We start from the raw sequence: 5,906 nt of genomic DNA, 5'->3' as shown, positions 1-5,906 counted from the left end.
GGAAAATTCATGTAACACCAGCAATTAGAAATAAATGTTATTATGACATAGTCATTGCATACATACATAGATAAAAAAAGAAGTTCTATTCCTTTGAGTATTGTATTTGACAGGTCTTTGTTTCACTTAGGCATATTTAATCTTCCATACAAAGAGACCAGAGAGAGATACAGATTGAACTGGAAATTTCTTTCAGTGGTAAGATGCTGCCAAAGACTAAACTATGAGAAAACAATCTCCAAACTCGCTTTTACAGCAAACATGGCCAAAGTAGGTGATTACCGGTACAATCTGTCTAGTACATGCCAACATGAATACTTGAATTAAATACCCTATCTTACTATTTAAACAGCCTAAAAAGGTCATGCATTTTTATGAACTCCCTGTTCATGCTATGAAGGTCCAGTAGCTGGACACAAACCGGCACTCCTCATTAACCTTAAGCTTTTCATGTAATACATTTCTCCCTCGAGCACACACACAAATACACACCTCTTGTAAATTTCTGGAATAGTCAAAAGGGAATGAGAGCAAAGAGCAAAAGAGAGAGGGAGTAGAAGAAGACTGAGTAGGCTATTATAGAGGAAAGAGTGTATCCCCTGGAGGAGGCGCAGGCTGAGACGGCGTAAATGAGGGAAGCGTGGCGGCCATTCCTGTAGCCTCATTACGGTAATGGAGACCCATCCGTTCTGTCAAGGCCTCCAGAAAATCTTCTGTGACACGGCTGCCTTCCTTTTCATGCTATTCCACATCCACAGTCCAAGAGAAGACAGAAGAGTGGGAGAAAGATGCAGCAAAGCCGCTTGCTGCTAGGTTTCATGCTGCATGAGATGATTTGTGCCTTCGGAAGTATGTTAAGGTCTTGATTAGGGTCTCGTTTTCCCTGTCAGAGTCTGTAATGTTCAGTGGTGGGTGACTGTGTGCCCTTGGTGGGAGAATTGCATTGCTGTCTGCCTTTGGTAAAGATTGGTCTCACTGGTGTGGTGGCTGGGGCAAAAAATGGCGCTGACCATCTTGTTTGCGTTGGGAGCTGTACAGAGAGAGAAGGAGCAGTCTGTAGGTTGATTTTCACATTAGTGTCTCCGGGTGATGTTGTGCATAGATTTCTTTAAACACAGTATCTTCTCACAAAACTGCAAAAAAATCTGTTATAGTAAGGATTGTCTCCCAGCTGTCTCCTCACGCATCGTAGAAATCATGAACTCATCCGTTAGCTCTAGTTTAGTCCCCCACACACTCAAACTGGTTGCTGTCCCCCCCCATTGTCAAAAAACCCTTGACTCAACCCTAAAATTATGAGCAATTTCTGACCTATTTCCACTTTTCTTTTCATTCGGTTTTGCACACACTTTGTGTACATTTTGGCAAATTCAACCTAATTTTTAGCCAAGATCTGAAGAAACAGAATAAGGAGGCCGTACAAATACCATTGTAAACCATTGAAAAGAGTTGAGTTCCTTGATCCCTGCCCTGTGTGATGCCAATGTGCTTTGAGGAGGATTCTTCGCATAATGTGGCAATCTTCTTAAACTATACTCACGCATTTTGACAACCATATACAGTGGGGTTTGAACGTTTGGGCACCAAGAAGCATAAAGAAGCCAAGAAAAGATGGAAAAATCTCCAAAAGGCGTCAAATGAAGGATTAGACATTCGTATAAAATGTCAGAAAAAGTTTGATTTTATTTCTATCATTTACACTTTCAAAATAAAAGAAAACCAAAAAATGGCATCTGCAAAAGTTTTGGCACCTTGCAGAGTACCTAGCATGCACCGCTCTTTCGAACCCCACTATATATAATACCCACCACATGGTCCTGATGTATAAATCTCACTCATTGTAATGTTGTGTACATGTTGTGTGCAAAAGCCTTCATTCCAGTCAGTGCTAGGTGGGAATGGAAGCATGCTCTTAATCAGCTGTTTGCTTATGAATACTGCTATATTAAAACACAAAATGTGTTATTGAGCACATTAGATTGACATAATCTAAATCTATCTATCTACAGAAAAAAACATGCGTAGTAGTACCTCAGTGAGAACGACGTTAAACAATGTTGCATGTTAGATTCAGTCCCTCATGTTCTCTTTCAACCAACTAATCAGGTTGTGTTGGTACACTCTCCGTGCCAGTCTCACAACGTACTATTTCATAAATACCTGTTCATAAGTTCCCATTTCACCCCGTCTGAGATTAATGCATCATTTATGAAATATTAAAAACATCAACTTGTAAACGTTTTACATGGGCTGACTTATTACGGACAAACCATTTACTTCCTGTATTTACAAATACTTTACTGATTAGAGTGAGTATAGGAACTCCGCTTTACAAAGGATAAACAAAGAAATTACTAATAGTTTGTAGATGTAGTGAAAATGATTTAATTTACAAATGATTTTTGCAATGCTTATTAGGTGTCAAACTGCTATTTATAAACATAATTTCGAGAGCCTTATTTACTATGAACAAACCATTTATGAGTGTATATACAAATTCTTTACTCATAAGAATTAACACAGGACCAAGGCTTTACAAATGATGAACAAAGCATTTTGTAACAGTTTGCAACTGGTTCAACATTGGAAAATGATTTCAGTTATAAATGGTTGTTTCCTTATCTAATAAGTATAAATCATGTACTTACAAACATATTTTTGGATAGGCTTATTCACTATAAACAAACCATTTATAACTATGTGAACAGATGCTTTACTGATGAATTATGTGTGAACGATAAATTTCTCATGAACAAACCATTGTACAACAAACCATAATGCTTATTAAATGATGAATTGTGTGTAGTCATTATAAAAGTGTTAACAAGTTCTCCAATGTACTTTAATCAAAAAGAAAGAACTAATCCATGAAATCAGCTGGTGTTGTGTTTGACTTAACTCCTTCACTACAGTACACGTTTTTTTAAATGCTTCGCATGAATGACATCTTTGTTGTCAGGCAGCGTCCCTTGTCTTTCTCAAGGCTTGTAAACAGATGCCTACTGTGCTGTCTGGGTAACTTTTCAAAGTTCCTTACAACCAAGGACGAGTTGTATAGGCCTCGGGGAAGTGGATATCACCAGTGCACATGAGACCCAGAAGCAAAAATTGGAGAATGATTTTCAGAAGACCACGGATAACACTTATTCAGTGCCTTTGATAATAATTGCAGCTTTCTACTCCACAGCTCTGTTTTCAAGCACACAGGATTTTTAATTTTATTTTTTATTTATTTTAATTATGGACACAGCGACAAAACCAATTCTCTGTCTCCACGTAAGGTTCCGCCCTTTTTCTTAGGTGTGTTTGATTATTTGAAACCTATAATTACACATACAAGTTTTTGGACCTTTTTATTTCATAAGTAACACATTTCATCCCCTTGGAGAAAATGTAAATTTAGGCGTAGGCTGCATTCCCTCCCAGCCTTCCAGTTCGCAGTACCCCCCCCCCGTACCTCCTCCCTCCAGTCCTCCATGCTTGCCGTACTATTTCCATACTGTGTTCACATTCCTTACAGTGTGGCATTATCATCAATAGTCATTTAGGAGAGAGCCGCTTTCCACACCACCAGATGCAATGAAGATTCATAGCCACCATTTCAGAAGGGTTGGGGGAGATATAGAGACTGAGGGAGAGGTGGAAATTGTGCACATACACCACTGGCCATTGGGTTACTCCTGTTTGGCCTTGTACGTCCAGTGAGTTGAATGGGAAAGGCAATGGATGACAAATGTTCAGAACTCTAAATGAGTAGTAATCTTTGGAAGACACGTAGGTGGGAGTGACTATCAATGCAATGCTATGCAGTACAAAATGTCCCGTGAACAGCTGTGTAAGCTTTGCTGGGTAGAATAGACTTTCGACAGATGCAGAAAACAATGAAAAGTGTTGTGATTTAAACCTCTACAGGAAACAGAGGAAGCCGACATAGTAAATGCGACATTCAAGATGAAATATGCTTGTGTTTGTCTGTTTCCATATAGATACAGTGCGGTTTATCCAGGCAGATTATTGTATCCATGTAGGTTAATATTTAAAAAGAGACTCTTCACTTCACCCAACTGCCTTTGGTTACTGTTGCTGCGCCTGTCAAGCTGTCCATCTAGCACCCTATGTGTTCAGTTTACAATAACAATTGTGGCAGATTTACCACTTGAAATTCATAGCATTTTGTTTTTAAACAAAAGGTCCTTGACTATAGATAGAAGTAGAGACAATAAGAAGACTTAGTCAGCAACAGTCGATTCAGTTGGCTAAATATAAAAAAAGTGGCTTTAAAATTGTATTTTATTTTATCTGGATTTTTATGGATAATAAAAATCCAAATAAAATAAAATAAAATAAAATTTCACAGCCACATTTTTACAAACGTAAAAAGCAAAGCGTTCAGATCACAGTTAAAAATTCAGCATTTAAGAAAATGTCAAAGACTTGGAAATCAAGTAGCTACATGGTTTTTGTATTGTGAGGCAGCCAGTTAGCCCTAGTATTATGGTGAAGTATGGTGAGGAACTATATTATATCAAACTGTCATTTAATTCCTAACATAATTTCAGATTTATCAAATATATAGCCTACAGTAATAAGGTAACAGACAATATGCAGGTAACACAGACAACCAAAACAACAGTTAGAGTTAGAACATACTTGGTCTATATCTTTGGCGTTTCTCTTATAGGATTGTTCTGGTGCCGCAGGACATTCGGCCGGATGCATGTAATTTCGCTGATGACGGTGTCCTTATGCTTTCTTTGTTTTGGATTTATGAGGACTTAGGATAACTGCTTCTCAGGTCTCTGCATGGTTTATTTAGACAGTTACCCAAACTATCTGTCCAGTCATAGTTTTCAATCACACTTCGATTTTGCAGTGACTCCGTGCTGCACTAAGCTTAAAAAAATAAAACAAAGCACGTTTTTCACCCATCCCAGAAAGGAGTGGAGTTGCCAGTCCCTCCTCCTCTCTGCAGCATGTCAACGGTCTGGCAAAGCGAGACTAGAATTTACTTAATTGTAGGTATTTTCTGATGTTTCACTTTTACATGAGACAAACAATGCAAGGGACTTTATTTGCCTTAATGTGTTAAATAGCTAGGGTTAGTTAAAGTTGCTAAGCCGTGATTGGACACTCACTGTTTGGGGGAGGGATTTAGGCAATGGATATTTGCCTGATCTAAGATGTAGACCATGATATCCTTTTTGCTAGTTTGTAGTATTACATTTTGACTCCTGGTGGGAACTACATATCAAAGCTGGCATTGCCTTTTTATCTTACCCTCAGGTTCAACATTTTATAATATTTCTGACAGGCCGATGCTCTTTGCAAATGTCATATATTGTAAGTTCATGGACAGATTTGTGTTTTGGTGCCTGTGTGTGGGAGAGAGAGTGAGAAACAGACAGACGGACTGACACACACATCTAAACACAGATAAATGAAGAGAGAGTGCGTGAGTTTTGTTAGCGTACGTGCATGAGCGTTTGGGGAATGCATTATGCTCAGCTTTCAACAGATGTTTTACGCCGTGTGCTGCATAAGTGCACTGGATTGTCAGAGTGCTAAATCATTCAGAATTTCGGTAGATGCAAATATGTAGCCTGGAACTTTACCATTTTCACTCAATGTCATCTTTTGAAGATACTTCATTAGAGGGGATTGGAGGGACGATGGAGAGATGCAGACCTCTCCTAAAATGAAAAACAATTGAAAAGCTTTTTGAAGGGGAAATTAATTTTGACCAAGATTATATTGTATTGTACTGCAGCATACTACTAGTGATCCAATGTTCATATACTGGTTATATGTCATATATTGGTATATATGTATGTATATGTGTATATATATGTATATATATGTATATATATATATATATATGTATATGTATAAATATATATATGTATGTA

General features: G+C 38.0%; 1 long non-coding RNA gene across 1 annotated transcript in view; it reads left to right on the top strand.

Moving 5' to 3' along the window:
* The first annotated feature begins 908 nt into the window (after positions 1 to 908).
* LOC117949510 overlaps positions 909 to 5,906 on the top strand; it is a 16,646-nt gene continuing 11,648 nt past the window's right edge. The window contains exon 1 of the long non-coding RNA XR_004657701.1: positions 909 to 920. This is a non-coding gene — a long non-coding RNA (uncharacterized LOC117949510). The remainder of the gene's footprint in view (positions 921 to 5,906) is intronic.

The sequence above is a fragment of the Etheostoma cragini genome, chromosome 8, assembly GCF_013103735.1.
Source record: "Etheostoma cragini isolate CJK2018 chromosome 8, CSU_Ecrag_1.0, whole genome shotgun sequence".
Lineage (NCBI taxonomy): Eukaryota > Metazoa > Chordata > Actinopteri > Perciformes > Percidae > Etheostoma > Etheostoma cragini.
The sequence above is the reverse complement of the archived record's forward strand: the minus strand, read 5'-3'. Positions and strand labels throughout refer to the sequence as shown.